General features: G+C 33.4%; 1 protein-coding gene across 7 annotated transcripts in view; it reads left to right on the forward strand.

Annotated features, from left to right (window-relative positions):
* Positions 1 to 1311: 1311 nt before the first annotated feature.
* Positions 1312 to 18168, forward strand: part of LOC124426743 (putative polypeptide N-acetylgalactosaminyltransferase 9) — a 174126-nt gene continuing 157269 nt past the window's right edge. For 3 of the 7 annotated variants that reach the window (XM_046968804.1, XM_046968815.1, XM_046968809.1), the window contains exon 1: positions 1312 to 2215. The gene's annotated coding sequence lies outside the window, so the exon portion shown is untranslated. The remainder of the gene's footprint in view (positions 2216 to 18168) is intronic. The other 4 variants (XM_046968807.1, XM_046968811.1, XM_046968810.1 and 1 more) reach the window with 4 other exon arrangements.

Raw genomic sequence — 18168 nt, forward strand, 5'->3', positions numbered from 1 at the left:
TTTTTTTTTTAATGAATATATCGATATATATATATATATATATATAATATTATTAGAATCCTAACCGACTCTTCATATGATTCCATATTCGGATATCGAAAATATGTAAATGAAAAGTATATTCATAATTCACTTATTAACAGGTACTATTGCAGGGACTTCGAGATGTTAAAAATATTATTAGTTTCAAAGGTGTCAATTATCTGAGATTTTTATGAATAGTAAATTACTTGATTTGTTTGACAGTTTTATTATTACAGAGAACGTTTCTGACGCTGTAAATATTCATAACGAATATCTCCCATAAAGATAATGGGTAGAGTACCTGTATAAATAGATCCAGGTATTTTTCATTTATTTTATCTTGTATTCGAGTCAGGTAAAAACAGTTTTAGTCAAAAATCGAATCAATGTAATTCCAATGACAAATTTTTTTTTTTCTTTCTCAATAAGTCTCTCGGGAAATATAAAAAATACTAAAGACTATGCACGTTCGAAGTCGTTCGTGTTAAATTCGGGTCAGCGAGCATGGCTTGGCGAAAGGTTCCGCGCGAATGGAGGAAGAATTACTATGCGAAAAGTTCGTGCCCCTCGTTTCTTCCCTGATGGACGATTAAAACTTCCACCGTCGAATTTACAAATTCCTTCGGGGTCTTCGACTGACGGAAACGCATTAGTTCGCCTCGCTCAACGAATTTAACCCCGATCCCCTTAGCATCGCAGCAGACCTATCTCGAATTAGAATTTAAATCCGCGTAACGGCTTACTCGTAACAGCTTTATTTTTTTTTCGTCGCTATTACGCTCCCAGATAAATGTTCATAATTCGACATGGAAATTTCTTTTTGTTCGTGAGACAGATGGAATAAAAAACAAATATTTTCGATGATAAAAAAATAAATTATTTATTACATTTCAAATTAATAAAAATTATTACAATATATTAATAAAAGTTAAATAACATTCAATATAATAGATACATATATATTATGTATATATATATATATATATATATATATATATATATATACATAATATATATATATATATATACATATATATTTGTTAAGGTTTAATGTTTAAGGCTCATAAAAATTTAGAAAAACAAAACAAAAATGCATTTTCATTTTCAGAAAGAGGAATATCGATCGATAAATAAGAGTTTCGATAGCCGGCACTTTTGATATCGCAGGAAGATCAAGGATATGATACGCATGCGCGTTCTTTTGATGGAACTTGGTGGCGCTCGTGGAAGTACGTACTAGCTAGTGGAAGGAGTGGGGGATTAATCTTCTTCGGTCGAACGGGGAAAGGCAGTCGCGGCGCGGATATTGCGGCGTCTGCCTGTAGCGGTGTGAAGCGGAACGTGTGGAGGACAGTGGAGAAGCCGCGTGCCATTGACAGGTCAACGAGAATAGCGGTAGAGGCTATCGAACGAACGAAGAAACGTTCGAAGTAACGTTCGTAGTCAGCCCAGCGAGATACCACGTGTTTGTTCGTATAGAATTTCATTAGCGTTCTCTTCTTTTCGCTGTCCTCCTTCGTCTGTCTGTCTGTCTCTCTCTCTCTCTCTCTCTCTCTCTCTCTCTCTCTCTCTTCCCCTCTTTTTCTCCGAACTGAACAGTCGTTTGTTTCTACGAAAGAAGAGAGAGATAGACATAGAGTTTGAATGTGCAGTTTGTCGCAGTAATTTATTCGAGAGAAGCGTGTGTGCTCTACGAAAAAAATTATTTTAATTTTTCTCTCTCTTTCTCTCTCTCCCTTTCTCTCTTTCTATTTATTTATCTTTCTTTCTTTTTTTCTTTCTTTTTCTTTGTCTCTTTCTTTCTCTCGGATTTGTGAAGTAGTACGCGCGCGCGCGTAGTAACCGATATACGAGTGTGTATAATATTGTGCCACGCGGAAAGTGTCTCTACATACGACTTTCGCGGAATTACGTCGAAGGAGAAACATACATGGAGAGACTCGGTGGCGGAGAGCGTTGATGCTGAGTGTCGTGCTCTCGTGCCTCTCGTGCTCTCGTGCTGTCCAGGACGTTTACCCCGATCGCCTTGACATTGAGCTTGGTCTTGCCTGACGTTTCTCCTTTAGCTTTTTGAACCACGCAACGCCCCCTTTCATCGCTCGGCAATGTTCAAGAAGACTCGCACGCTACATTAAGAATAATTTCCTACGACGACGATTGTATATATCGTCGATTTATTTCCGTCATTCAGGTGAGTTTTAAATAACTTGTCTTTCTTTTTCTTTTTTTTCTTTTTTTTTCTTTTTTAATTCATAGGAAAATTATCGGTGGCTCGTAAAAAAGAAGAAATCGATCGATCCGTTAATGTCCTTCGTTCTTACCTTTTGTCGGTGGTCATTAGTCTTATCTGGAACGTATCGTGTAAAGTGCGATCGAAAATTGTTCCGTGCTGGCATAGCGAGGTAGGAAGGGGAGAGAAAGAGAGAGAGAGAGAGAGAGAGAGAGAGAGAGAGAGAGAGAGAGAGAGAGAGAGAAAGAGCACTGTATTTACCACTACGTAACCCAGATGTACGAGTGATAGGGCTCTCTCATGCGACCTACATAAACAGGTGTACCGCCGGTACGTTCGTTCGTTTCGGCGATCAAGCGTTTCTAAGCGTTTCGTAACGACGCGTCGTTCTCGTAATTTTCATTGGAAAAATCAATGCCAGTTGAGCGCGTCTAGCGCGTCTAACGATAATTTCGTTCTCGTTGAATACTTCAATTATATTCTTTTTTTTTTCTTTCTTTCTTTTTTTTTCTCTTTTACTCTTTTTTTTTCTTAGTTATCGTTTATAAAACAAAATGGATATATGAAAATTACGTTTGGTTTAATTAATAAAATTCAAAAAGTCTCATTATTGTCTAAGTGGAACTATTTGAAAAATAAAAATGGACGAATAGAAAAATAATGTTATGTTAAATACGTTTCCTCGTAATTCTTTGTATGTAATGTTGAGTATCCTAACTACGACCTCCCTTCTCGTGACAAACGAAAAGTTAGACCGTAAGCCGAAACTCGGTCATTACGTGGTTTCCACTTTGCTTTAACGAACTTTCTAAGCATCCTTCACAATGGTCGAAGGTGGTGTGGTGTGATGTGGTGTGGTGTGGTGTGGTGTGGTGTGGTGTGGTGTGGTGTGGTTGGTATGGTACGGTATGGTATGGTACGGTATGGTATGGTGGTCTCTCTTCCTAAAAGCGTTTTAAAAGAATTACTTTTCAGTTCGGCTTGATTGATCGTTCGTCGTGTCAAAGCTTGTACCTAATTCCTGAAGATTCTTTCTACCTTCTACTTGATTAGTTTGCGACTCTACGATTAATTATGCCAAGGTAACTAGCGGAGGCGTTCCTCTACCCACTCTTGGATTTCTTTTCTCAGACATTAGTTTTTCTTGCTTCATCTTTCTTATTCATACAGTTTATCGTGTCAGAAGACGAATCAGAGTTTTTACAAAGGATCTACATCGATCCAACGTTTTAACGAGCCAAGCTTTCTATTCACAACGAACGTGATAGTTTTTTCCTCTCGATGGATAGATAAAAAAAGGGCATACGATTTTGTAACTAAATACAATAAACGTGGTGTATTGTATTTAGTGAGTAATTAATTTTTTTAAATAATTTAATTTTTATTTTTATTCAAACGTGCTCCCTCGATCGTCGTATTTAATTTAGAGTAGATTTTTTCTGTTTTTCTCGTTTTTTTCTTTTTTTCTTTTTTCTTTTTTTAATTTACTTTTTATTTTTTTTTCTCTTTCGTCTACTTTCCTTCCTCCCCCTTTCATTCGTATGTCCTTAGATTTCTTATATTCGACGGAAGGGTCGATCGTCGGTCATACGATATATTTAGTTGTCTGTATTTTTATTTCATCGTATTTTCCTGACGTACGAAGTCTCATAAATTTCCACGAATTATCGAAATTTCTCGCTTTTATCTTTGATCGATCGTCATTCATTCTGTCTTTCTCTCTGTTTGATCTATCATTCATTTGATACTATGTATGATACGAACCCGTCAGATGTATTTACGTGGGACAGAATTCGTGAAAAAGATATTACTTCTAAATATATCTTCTCATTTGTGTATCATATGTGTATAAAAAAAAAAAGAAAGAAAAAAAATCGAAAACGATCTGGAAAATACGAAAATAAACGAGGAAAGATATTAAGATAATTCTAACGAGCGACTTTAAAACTGTGATTTGAACTTACCCGTATATTTTTAATATCTGAACGTAAAAGAAACGCTTGAAAGATCTTTAAAAGATCGATGATTGAATGTTATTTAAGGATATATCATAAAATTTTATTCGAATAATCGTTTATTTTCTTACGTTATTTTTATTATGTTACAATATAATGAAATTTGGAAATTGATTATTTTATATATATATATATAAAAAAAGACAAAAAATGTTAATCTTGCTTTTTGATGTACAGGTTGACTATCGAAAGACTGAATGATATAAAACAATAATAACTTTTATAAGCACATGTCTTTCAGTGGCCACACTGTTTAATTCATCACGTTAAACGCTCTCTAAACTTTTCCTTTCTTCCGTACTTTGTCATCTCTCTCTCTCTCTCTCTCTTTCTCTCTTTTTCTCTCTCTCTTTGTATGTCTGTCTGTCTCACTTTTCTTTTCGCTTACTGGTATTCCTATTTATTTTTATTAGCAGTTCGTACGAAAGCAAAAGCCGAAGGGTAGCTTCGCCGGTTCGTTGGACGTGATCGCTGAGATTTCAAAGGGGATTTCGTTCTACGAGGTATAACAACCCCCTCCGTTTGCCACTATTTTTGTCCACGAATGTGATAGCTTAACTACGTACGTGTGTACTTATTACAGTTTGTCCTAATACAAGTCCGAGCCGGGCAAGGTCGTTACTGGACCCGTTCTAGGTTTCTCTGCACCTTCTCTCGCTTTTAATTTTCGTGGTATTTGAAAAAGATTCCTCCCTTTTCTATTTTCACTCCATAACCTTAAGTGTTTGTCGTTAATTGAGGTAACATTTTTAAAGTTGTCAATATAACTTTTATTTCGACAGTGATTGAGGGATTTAAGTAAATTGTATTTGGAAAATTCGATAATTATTTTTTCGGTTAGAAAAATTCCAAGGATTCAATGTACCTTGAATGATAAAAGAATAAACACGTCGATATTTTTCCAAGCTCATAAATCACGAAGTTTATTTATTTTACAACTTCCTATTTAGGATATTAATTTATTATACCTTTTGTTTATTTTTTTTCTCGAAACTTTCTCCCAGGTATTTGTTCAATCAGGTAGTATCGTTATAATGGAATAAATATAAAATCGGATAATCCCAACTCATTAACTATTTAAAATTAAATCAGCGACCTGTTGTTAATGGAATACTTTCTCTATAATTTCACATCTGTATTTATTTATATCTTTGTTATTGTTATATTGTTTTCTTTCTAATACTATCTATAAGTTTCTACTTAATTGCATTTGTATTTTTATTTTTTTACACTTTAACGTTTAATCAATTTTTACGTTTAATCAATTAATAGTTTTATTAATTGTTATTCTCTTTTCCTTTTCATTTATTTATTTTTTTTTTTACAGCTGGCAATTTCTTCTACCTTTTTGCTGTATATGGACATACCCATGGAAATTATTTAATTATATATGTGTCTCTCTTTCTAATGCTCTTAATTCAATATAATGCATTTAAGTAAATTTATTCCATTGTTTTTTTATTTTTAAATTTATTATAGATCAATATTGTAATTAAAATATAATTGTATTTTGTACTAGCGACGTGATTTGCTTATTACATTGATTCAAAGCAATATGATAGCTTTTATCATTATTTATTTCAATGAAAGTTATTTAGAATTTGTTTGATAGTTAAAACCAGGAACAGGTATTTATCGCCGTTAAAGGTGATATTGTAACAAAGAATTATGACGTCTATTTAAAGCTTATTGATTCTACTTCCTTTTCTTTTCTCCTATCTTCGTGAAAAAAAAAAATAACTCGACGATATACTAAACATCAGGATTAAATATAATATACTCAAGATCAAGATTAGATGTATCTATCGTATCGGTGTTACACGTTAGTATGACTTACTTGGACTTAACGATCGATCTTACGATAACATTTTTTGTTATTTTTCCTATACTTTCTTCCCTCCTTTTCTATTTATTCTTCTCGTTACAGGATTGGACATATCCATCGATCGTACTATACGTGCGTTGATTGCGGCCGTGAAAGAACGCGTATTTGCAGTGCGTTCGAACGCGGGTATTTAAATTTTAAATGGCCAACCAAGCTATCGTACCGTTGTATATTGTACGTGCGCGTTACGGTCAGATAGCTGTAATTCGTTGTACACATCCTCGACGCCTTCGATCCTTTTTGTCGTTTGATTGAATCGAACACTCGACCGGAGTAACTTGTATCTCGTTCGAATATATACGTACCATACGTATGTACGTACGTACGTTCTCATCGTTGTGTACCTATATTGGACGAACACGCATACATACATACATATACACATACACATACACACACACATATAGACAAATTTATTGATTATCGGACGCACGATTAGATATATAAACCACGTTCTACTGCTCTATTCTTCTTCGTTTGTCACGTTGTTCGTTGTTTCGAGAAATCAATTTTTCAGACTCGTATCGATACTTTTTCGTGTTCCACGTTAAATTCATAAATCTTCGTACGTGCCGGTGCGATCTATCGGAACGATACAGAAAAGATCACTTTCTAGTCGGTCGAATTTTCTATCTCGGAGCTTTTCTCGAAAGGTTACGAAAGGGAGAGGACGATCTCGATGGATCGTCTTCGAGGGGTTAAAACGTCGATCGGCGGAAGGGATAAAATGGAAAAAGTAAGGGAGGAGAAGGAGAAGGAGGAGAAGGGTGATAGTTGGAAAATGTCGATGAAATAAACGGAGAGTACTGGATTCGATCGATTTGTTCTTTGGTCTAAGCGCGGCTCAGCGGAGCTTGCTTACGGTTCTGAGTCCTGAGCTCCATCCGGTTACATAGCGATTCGTGGCAAACATGTGGTCAGACCGGTTGACTCAGGCAGATTGCTTCGTTTCTCTGTTGCCCATCTCTCTTCACTCTTTCTTCCTCTTCACCTGCAGCATCTAATCGTAGTCTTTCTCTCTTTCTCTCTCTCTCTCTCTCTCTCTCTCTCTCTCTCTCTCTCTCTATTCTCTTTCTCTTTTTCTACATACCTTCAATACCGTACTACGTGTCTATTATTTCTACATACACTTATATACATAAATCTATGTAATACTATGTAATATTAACTAAGAATATTAACTTTCAGGATAATTGAATGTTTCTATGTTAAAATAAAAATTAAACAAAGTAATTATTTAACAAATTTTCCTCTTATTATTATTATTTATTTTCTTTTTTATTTTTTATTTATTTATTTATTTTTTTTTTCTATAAGACATCGGTTCCGTTGAAAATTCTTCATATATGTATCAGGCTTATTTTAAGAGACAATCGACCGACATATTTTACATACTCTGTTTATATATGCACGTATGTGTGCGTATACGTAGTCCAACCCATAGCAAAGTCTCTTCTTTGCGTTGCTCCAGAGAGGTTAGTTGAGAAAAAGAGAGAGAGAGAGAGAGAGAGAGAGAGAGAGAGAGAGAGAGAGAGAGAGAGAGAGAAATGGCCACGAAATGCAACGGGTTTTCCATGGGTTTTCGTGAAAACATGAAAATATGTGCATACAAAATAAGCGAAGAAAGAGATAGATAGATAGAGAGAGAGATAGATAGATAAAGAGAGAGAGAGAGAGAGAGAGAGAGAGAAAGAAGGAGAGAGACAGAAAGTCGATCAAAAAGTCGACACGGTTCTTCGACGAGCGAGAAACGCTCTGGAAATACATCCACCGGTATCGAGTGAAAATGTTTTCAAAACGAAACGTATTTTACATCTCCTATCCTCGTGGGAATTGAATGTTCCTCGATGAATGTTTGGTCCTTTCTTTTAACACATGTGTGTATATGTATATATGTATGTATGTATGTATGTATGTATGTATGTATGTATGTATGTATGTATGTCCTGTATGTCCTGTATGTCTATCTTTTTGGTACAAACGTCGGACGAAATACGATCGTAAAACGACAATCTCTCGATTGATATATATATATATATATATATATATATATATATATATATATATTTATTATTATTTCGACTGTATTCGCGTGAACCATCATCCATTTATATTATTTACGTACCGATGAAACGAATAGAATTTTTATGTTTCAAATCTAACTACTCCCTCGATTCGGTTAAATTTGTTTTTACCCGTTTGAAATTCAACTCATTTCGAAAGTACGTGCGTTCAAAGAAAGTACTTTAAGCAAGGCACGTTTAACCTTCAAGGCATGTATTTAATCGTTTGCTCGCGATCGTTAGATCCGTGTGCGCGATGGAATTCGTTAGGAATATCTCAGAATCGACGATACTAAAAAGTGTAAAGGTATCGGTAATTTTTTTCGACAAATTATAAATATTTAAATTTTATAAAGGTAAAATGAGGGATAGTGGATGAAGATGGGTGAGGGAGAAATAATTTTTGCAAACACAGTTGTATTCTTCATCGTATGACATACTCATTCTCTTTTCTTACAAAATCGTAAATAATTTTCTTCGTTCTCGTTTGCTCCGCTTCTTTTTTCAATTTTTTTTTGTTTGACATTAAACTCAAGCGTGCGTGCGCGCACAACCGAGAGAGAGAGGGAGAGAGTGAGAGAGAGAGAGAGAGATAGAGAAAATTGTAGCTCTCGATGTTAACGTCGGTATATAAAAACGGTTAGTAATTTATTAGTTACAATCGTACAAATCATCACAATGCAAATCACGATCCAAATAACGATCAGTAAAAGCTTTATTTGAACCGATTAAGTTTCATTCAAAGTGATATAGAACAAACGTTTTAGTATAGATCCTAAGCTTATGTTTCTTTGCTTTTATTTATTTTTTTTTAGAAGCGTAGAATATTTAATTCAATGATTCGTTTGTAACACGATTAATAAACTCGTTCATTAATTTTGAGTTACATATATGTGAACTGAGTTTATCTACTTACATATATAGCTATCGTAAAACTAAATGTACGAGAAATGTTTTTTGATTTATTAAAAATTTTTTCGATAGTTTCGAGAAATCGAATCTAATATTCTTTAGGACGTTTATTTAATATTTTCATTGTACATATTTAAACATGTATCTTTTTAATATACAGAGATAAAAGTACCATCAGTTTCATGAGAATATACGAAATATATCAACATATTATCGTTGATGATTGAATCCAAACAAGAAGATTTCTTCCATCGTCTCCCAGACATCTCTCGTCATTTAATTTTGAAAACGTAATTGTATAAGTTATGTTATAGGTCAATGACCCTCTTGTTTGAGGAGTGCGTAAGAGGAGTTAGAATAAATACCTCTTCACTGGCTGCTCTTTGCTTTAATGATCATTGTCCGCTTCCCGTTATCAATATCCTTATTATCGACCGGTCGTGTCTCTAGTCAATGAATATAATATTACGTTCGTATTTCTCACAGTTTTAATGTCGACATTCTCGACATTCTGTTATCTTGAAATATCTTTTTTTTTCGAAGAAAAGAAGGAAAGAAAAAGAAAAAGAGAAGAAAAGAACATGAAGTTTTCCATACCGGAAAGTACGTTTCCATTCTTATGCAATACCTACTAATGCATTTCAATATAATTTTTCGTGTTGTATTTACTTGCATTACGTACTGTTGCAATATCCTCCAGTCGTTGTTATTGATTCAGCTGTCTTTTCTATATTTTGATCGAGCAACGTGACGAGTAATATTTGATGTTCATTGATAATACACATAATAATATCGTATATAATTACGTGTATTGAAAATGGCAGAACACATTATTATTACTCATCGTAAATTCTCATTAGAATGAGAAAAAAGGGAGAACGAAGAGTAGGGGAAAAATGGACCGAGCTAATAAGAAATCGCTCAAATTGCAATCATCTGTGATATATTGTGAATACGATAAAATGGCGTCTATACGTAAGCCTTTCGTCTCCATCGAGTTAATGACTAAACTCGATTTTCTACGGCAGTATGCATAATTGACGTGCAATTAATTCGAAGTTGGAACCACGTACGGGTAACATTACTGCCTGCGGCATTACTATCGTTCAGAAAACTTTTTCGATCTACCGAGTTTATTGGAGGCGAAGCTAGTGCTCTTCCTTGATTTAGAAACTGCGGATTTTCCAATTGGATCTTTCTACGTGCGAGTAAAAGGGAAAGGGAAATGTATATGTTTGAAATAGATGATGAATAGTACAGGTAGTAGAGTCTATTGTTACGTTTCACTTTCTCTTATAAATATCACTACTATTACCTGAAGTTTCGAATATTTTCAAACCGATAATATTTTCTACTAAATAAGAATATTATTTATTTGAATACTATAATTATGTTATGTCTTTTCGGATTTCATTTTATTTTATAATAAAATTATTAAAATTTATTTTAACAGGTAATAAAAATTTCGATGTTACTTATTTTATTGACCAATCGTATATTTTATATTATATTATCTTTCATTTCATGTAAATATGTATGTAAATACATAATAACAAATTCTATACTAAGAATTAGGAATAATGTAGCATTATATATTTAAAATATTTAGTTCGTAATTAGTCAACTTTTATTCTTATTCTTTCAACAAAGATACATTTATATAGATGCTTTTTTAGAAAATTATTTTTGAAAATCATTTTTAATTATTTAACTCACGGTATTAAAAGGACAAAAAGTTATAATATAGAAATTTCAAAAGAATTGGAAATTAACTTATTATTTTCGTAAATGAACGTACGCATTCTCAACGCATTTCTTTCTTTCTTTCTTTCTGTTTTTTTTTTGTATTTTATATTTGACGTTATTTCCTTTCTTGATTTATTTAAAAGAAAGTACTTTCGGTTTAATTATCGACTAAATAAGGTCCGAGTTCTCATTTAGAGCTTTCTTAGACGGCGAAAGAGCATGAGCGTAGTAGTTTACCGAAGAGGGCGCTAAAAGGAGATACTTTTTTTTTTCTTTTTTTCTTTTTTTGAAATCTAATTCATTCGGCGAGCAAAAACATAGTCGAAATTATACGGAAGATATATATATATATATATATGTTGGGGGAAAGTGTAAAGGATGAAAAGATGTAGGCAGATACGTTGCAGGTATCTTCTAGGTATCTATTTTGGTACTCTTTCGGCTTTTGAATCATTTCAACGATGAGCATGAGCTTTGGAACATTTTTGTTACCGCCTTTACGACCCAATTTCCAATTTCCAAGGACGAAAAGAAGCACGGTACTTTGGTCCAATGCTTGTGTCACACGTACCGTGCCGCTTGTGTAAGGGTTGCTCTTCTGCAAAAGAAACTCAATGGTAGAGTGAGAGTGAGTGAGAAAGAAAGAGAGAGAGAGAGAGAGAGAGAGAGAGAGAAAGAGAGAAAGAGAAAGAGATAGGAGAGAAAACGAGAGCGTTCTCTACTTCTCCCATCTTCTTCTCTCTCTCTTTCTCTCTCTCTCTCTCTCTCTCTCTTCTATTTTTCCTTCACGACGCTCTTGGACCGTTCATTCTTAGCACGCGAAATCCAATTTTCTGTAGCCGAAGAATCTCGATACTTTTTCACCTTGTAGGTATAGCTCGCCTTCCTTTTTTCCATCCCCTTGTTCCTTCCACTCGTTTTTCCTCGACAGCCTCGCCAACCCTGTCGTTCGATCGAATTCAATTCTGAACCGTTAAACTTTCGTCATCGGTACGAAGGAGACGAACCTTAACGATCCTGACATTTTTCTTGGCTTTCTCATTGATCGTATTGCTTAAGGGTAAAAGGGGAAAGGAGAAAAAGAAGGCAATCTTGTCGTAGGAATTAAAAAGATTTCTTTCGTTTCGATGCGATAAGTCTTGGGAAATAAATTTCATTTGAGCAGCTCTTTATACATTCGATATCTTTTTGTATTATTATTTTCCATGAACGATATTGAAGTTGGCGAGAATTTACGATTTTCTCATTGGTCATCCTTAATTTATTAAAATATCATGTCACAGCAGTTTAACTTTTTATTAGTCTCCCCCTTTAACTCGCATTTCTTATTAAATTCTCAATTTCTTAGGGTATGATTTTGTTGTAATGTATTTTAAATTGATCAAAATTACTCGACTATATTGCGTTAATTGTGAGTAATGATTTGTGATTTCTATTCATATACGACATTTTTTGATCTTGAATCTACGATTCTTCGCGTACCCCTTACCTTCTCGTACTGACAAGTGTGCTACTCCGATCCAAAGCGTAATGGTAATTAATTAGGTTAATAGATGCGTCTAACAGTGCGGCATGTTACGTTCTCTTTAATGTTTTTTTCATATATGTGCGTGCGTGTGTAGATAGTAGGTAGGTTGATAGGTAGAGGTTGGTAGAAGCAGGGGTAGGTAGGTAGGTAGGTAGGTAGATAGATAGGTAGGTAGGTAGATAGGTAGGTATATAAAAACATAAGTGATATTGCCTTCGTCAATAAACGGGATTACCGTTAAACTGTGATATTAAAAGTCTACGTAAGAAGGCTCTGGATTCATCATTTTATTCTTACTTGAATCACCGGATCAGAGAGAAATTCATGATTTAGCGGGATTTATAGTAACGAGGAGAAATCGATCGACCTGGTTCAATGGATTCCAGTATTGTGTGTGACTTTATTCTATTATTAAGCCTTACAAGTCGTATTTTCTCAAACTAATTGAATATTTCTACTTAGTTTCGAAATTTCAAATAATTTAATTAGGTCGACGAAATTTGTCAGTTTTGAATTCTCTCTCTCTCTCTCTCTCTCTCTCTTCTTTTTTTTCGTCTATCTGTCTGTCTCTATTTTTACTTTAATTAAATATTTCAAAGATTAAATTTTGCAGCAGTATTTGTGGTATACGTCATTATTATTATTATATATATATATATATATATATATATATATATATATATATATATATATATATATATATATATATACTGTAGATTGTTAGGTTAATGTAAAGAGATAGTGAAAGAGTAAAAGAGACAGAGATATAGAAACAGAATATATTATCAGTTTTTCCGCTTATACATTCAATGATAGTAGTTACGATATATTGCAAGTAGGTTTTTGCTTTGTAATAACGAATGAAACCACAAGCTTCGGGAATAAAGTGCGAAGAGATTGTCGGTTTGTTCGAACATGGATATTGCATAATTTTTATCACTCATATATATATATATGTTTATATATATATATAAATACACACACACACACACACACACACACACACACATATATATATATATATATATATATATATATATATACATATGTACTTTTAAACAAGAAAATTATTTAATTACAAAATTGGAATTATTTTTAATTTAAGCTGATGATCTTATGTATCGTAAGAATTATATTTGTCACGTATCCATTTTTTAAATGTAGTAGCGTTCTTTACTTCTCTCTCCCTCTCTTTTTCTCTCTGTCTCTCTTTCTTTTATTTTATCTCAGATCGATAGTGGTAACGCACGGGCTATTCTACCAGCGGCATTCAAAAGATAAATGTACTCTCGCATCATCATGCAATCCCTTTGTACGAGACTGTGGCTCGGTCACGCGCGCGCAAACGGTCGAGCGTCACTTGATGAAACGTCAAAGGGAAATCCTGTAGATTACGCTGCAATTCTCTCCATCTCTCTTTCTCTCTCTCTCTCTCTGTTTCTCCCCCTCCTTCCCTCTCTTTTTCTGTCCTTGTCTCTCTCTCTCTCTCTCTCCCTCCCTCTCTGTCTCTGTCTCTCTGTCTCCCCCTTTCTCTCTCTTTTTCGTTCATTGTCCCACTCCATCTCTTTTCTATACATATCTCAGTCTGCACAGCATACGTATTCATATATCTTTCTCATTCGTTCGCACGAAACGTGCGACTGGGACCAATCGCGTAGCCTTATTATTATTCGTTCTTTTTGATCACGCTTATGTGGCTTCATAATTTCTATGATCATGATCGGTAATGGGATACCATTAGAGAGATAAGTTCATCGACCAATGTAGACGAATGAAATGATTCAGGGAACGATTCTTCTTTATTTTTTTCTTATCTATAATCTTTTGTATTTTACATAGGTATGCAAAACACAAAACATATATGAATATACATATATATATATATATATATATATATATATATATATATATATATATATATAATTTTTCTTCACTTTTATTTTAACCCTTTCGCTGCGAACAGCGCCTTTAGGCGCTCCACTATAGACGGTTCCCCTGAGCGAACAGCGCTTATAGGCATCGTGCATTTGTTTGGCATTTTTTGCTATTAATAACTGCAAAATAATGGCCATTAATTTGTTTGTCTTCGACGCATTAGCTGCAAATGCTTCTTGTGCAGAGATTAAAAGATAAAAAAATTATCAATAGATGAATATTGGTCAAACGACGAATTAATACGCACGGAAAGTATTAGGAACAATTCGCGTATCGTGTTATCCGTGCGGATCTTCTACTATCTCGACTGCTGCGAAAAGAGTAATTCTTTTCTGAGCACTCCGCAGCGAAAGGGTTAAAGATCAATGTGTTCTCATTTAGCCATGTAAAATTTCAACAAACTTTCGATCGTTTATTATTATTGTTATTATTTTTTCCTTTTCTGAATCTCATCCCTTTCCATTTGGATGGTTTATTTTTTTCTGAAATTGATCGCAATCAAGTTTCAGAGCACTTTCTATTGTTCTTGTTTGAGAATTCATTGGATTATACTACAACACGTTTTTAAAATAATAAATTTTTTTTATGTATTCGTATATATCCGTACTGAGTCAGAGCTATTTGGTATGCTGTATGAATGATTTAAATATTATGTACCGGTTGCGGATATAATTTATTACAACTTTGTTTTTATTTTCATATCCTTTTTACTTCTCTTGTTAATGATGTATATTCATCTTTTCATTTCTCTGTAGTTCATGGTTATATTTATACAGTGGGTACGGCTATATTAATAATGTGACCTTTTGCATTTTATATAGTAACGTTTGGTTTTTTTTTATAGTAAGACTTTATAGATATTATTATATGCCAATATAGTTTGTATCGATTATTTTTAAGTGAATACTATGATGGATATGTAGTTGTAATATTATGGATCATTTTTAATTAGTTCGCATTTTTATTTGTTATTACTTGATATATTATTATTATGGCATGGTTGTGTTTTTTCAGAATATTCAGTTCCGTTTTTTCATCATAGTCTGCCAACAAGCTCAGAATCGTATACGCCCCCAAAAGTACAATCACAATTCAGAATATTATAAATTTGAAAGGGAGGCCGGATTGTGATTCGCATCGGGTAATTCAGCACCCTCTTTACGCATTCTCTTTGCAATGCATCAGGTAGCGAAGGAGCACAAGGTCATCCTCAACTCAGCTTCTACCATCCGCGATCATGCATATCTAACCGGACCACCCCGAATATCGAAATTATCCCGGTCCACGACCGGTCCAGTATGAATCAACTTCAGCCTTAATGCTAGCAGCACGCTTTTAACATTCGGCTTACGATTATTATCTGACAGGATTTAATGGGCCCAGCTCATGGGTCACGGTCATGGAATAGGACCCAGTCAAATGGAATGTAATTAATCTTTACACGCTTAGACATTGTGCAGTAACACGAAGCAAATTAATTTAATTAATTAAATTAATTTAATTAATTTAAAAAGAAGGTCCATTGCGACGAAACGATGATAAGAGCGACGCGATTGACGATTTGAGAGATTGGTAGAGAGACGTTTTAAGCATTCCACGTTTTCGAAATTTAGAGAGAAGAATATTCGAGGTCGAATATTGCTGCAAAATGGCCGACTGTGGGAGTGAGCACCTCCATTTAATGTAAGTAGGTAGGTATTCGTGGAGAGGTTAACTGAAGGGCTTGGATAGTTTAATAATTAGAGCAGTAGCCCAGTAAACGGAAGATTTGGGTTTAAATCCCGGTTCAGTCTACCTTACGGTCCCCAACTTTTTTACAAATCTTACACTATGTTTCAATTATTCTTTGTTTTTTGTACGTTCTATTTCTGACTATTTTTTAGAATCTGAACTACTTGTATTTTTTGTTTTTCATTATGTTGTTCATTGTTTCGTTGTTCAATCTTTCATTCATCGTTTATACTTTTTATTTCTCTTTTTTAATGTATAACATTTATTACTTTCGAATTTTTACTTTACATACGATTATGAAAATTATGATTTTATATAGTGTTTAATATTTAAAGTACCGTTTGGATGTTTGCATTACATGACGATTGGTACTATTGTTATATTGTTTTGTTTCCAGAGCTCATTAATTTTTATTGCAAGAAATAAATATTATATGATTTTTTTCTTTTTCTTTTTGTGTGACATTTAATTATTAATTAATTAGTCAATTAATTGAGTTTCCTTTTGTGTTTTTTTGTTGATGAGATGTTAGTCACTTATAATTGTTTTCTTTGTATGGAAAGTTTTATCCCGGTGTAATTTGTATTCATTCTTTTTTAGTATGTTTCTATGTATATATTTATAGTATGGCACGGTGTACGATTGTATGAGTTTGTGTTGCCATACTAATTCATGTTGTATGATCTTTGCTACAGATATGTATGTTGTATCTACCCGTGTATTTTGTTCCTGCCTGTAATTTGTATCCTGTTGTTATATATTCTATTGTTTCTTTGGATTGGTAGCATTTTCTGTATGTGTCCATGGTTTCTTTTATTACGTATTTCCTGTAGTTTCTGGTAGTTATTACATTGTCTTGTATTGCTAAGGTAACAATAATAAGGCTTTTATTTCTGAAAAATTAAAAATTGAAATTATCATCATCGTTATAGTTATTATTATCATTATTGTTATTGTTTTTTTTTGTTATTATTATTATTATATATATATATATATATATATGTAGAGAAATTTGTCCAGAAAAAAACAGAATTTTATAACAAAATCCTATAGGATGTATTGTTAAAGCACTTTATTTTAAAGAAAGAAGAGAGTGTATATATGCTTATAAAAAATAATAGAAGTCCAAATATAGGAAGGAGTTATTAAAATTAACTATACCTAGGACCCAGATAAAAACATATACAATATGAACAATAAAGGCATAGAACAGTAAAGGGCAAGATGATGAAAACGTTTTTGCCCAGATTAAAACTGAACATTTATTCCCGTTTATAAATAATGTCTAAACGAAACGAAATTTCTACGCTGACATATTAATCGCTAAACTCCGTGGATTTGGTTCGTTTTGCGAACGTATTTGTGTATTTATTTATTTTTTTTTATCTTATATTTATTTATGAACAGACATAATTTAAATCACAAGATTTATTAAGGTATGTAGACTATATAAAAAGAAAATCGAGATAAAGGGTTCCACGAAAGACTTGATCTCTCAGTTAGTCGTTATTATGATTTGCTTATTTATACAGGATTTACATAAAGTCCGGTAACATTTGAAATGGTACATTGTACAACTACTATTACATACATGCGATATCGTTACTACTAACACGTACATATCACATCGAGTACTTCGAAGAGAAACTCCAAAAGTTTTTGTCCGACAAAAGTACTTACATAGTTTGTCTTTACAATCCTTTTCTTTTTCGCCAAGATTACTGTGACTGAAGATTCGTACTTGGGCATGTTGCAGCAATGATTGATGCATCAAATATAAAAAAAATTCCGATTCTTTATACTACTAGCAGGTGGCGTTCGTGTAATCGCGAACAATAAGGAAATGTCTCAAGAGATTTTAAGTCGGACGTACTAAGAAAAGAAACGAATGTTTCGTGACATGGTGATCACTTAGGTGATTCGATTTGAACGTGTGTAACTTATTTCTATGGGAATACATAAAAGATCGCATATATGTAATAGCGTTTTATATTTTTCTTTTTCTTTCTTTCTTTTTCTTTTTTCCTATTTTTCCTTTTTTTTTGTCACGTGATGTAAAGAAACTCAAGCAGAGTATTCAAGAAGCGGTCGCAAAAACG

The sequence above is a fragment of the Vespa crabro genome, chromosome 9 (genome assembly GCF_910589235.1).
Source record: "Vespa crabro chromosome 9, iyVesCrab1.2, whole genome shotgun sequence".
Lineage (NCBI taxonomy): Eukaryota > Metazoa > Arthropoda > Insecta > Hymenoptera > Vespidae > Vespa > Vespa crabro.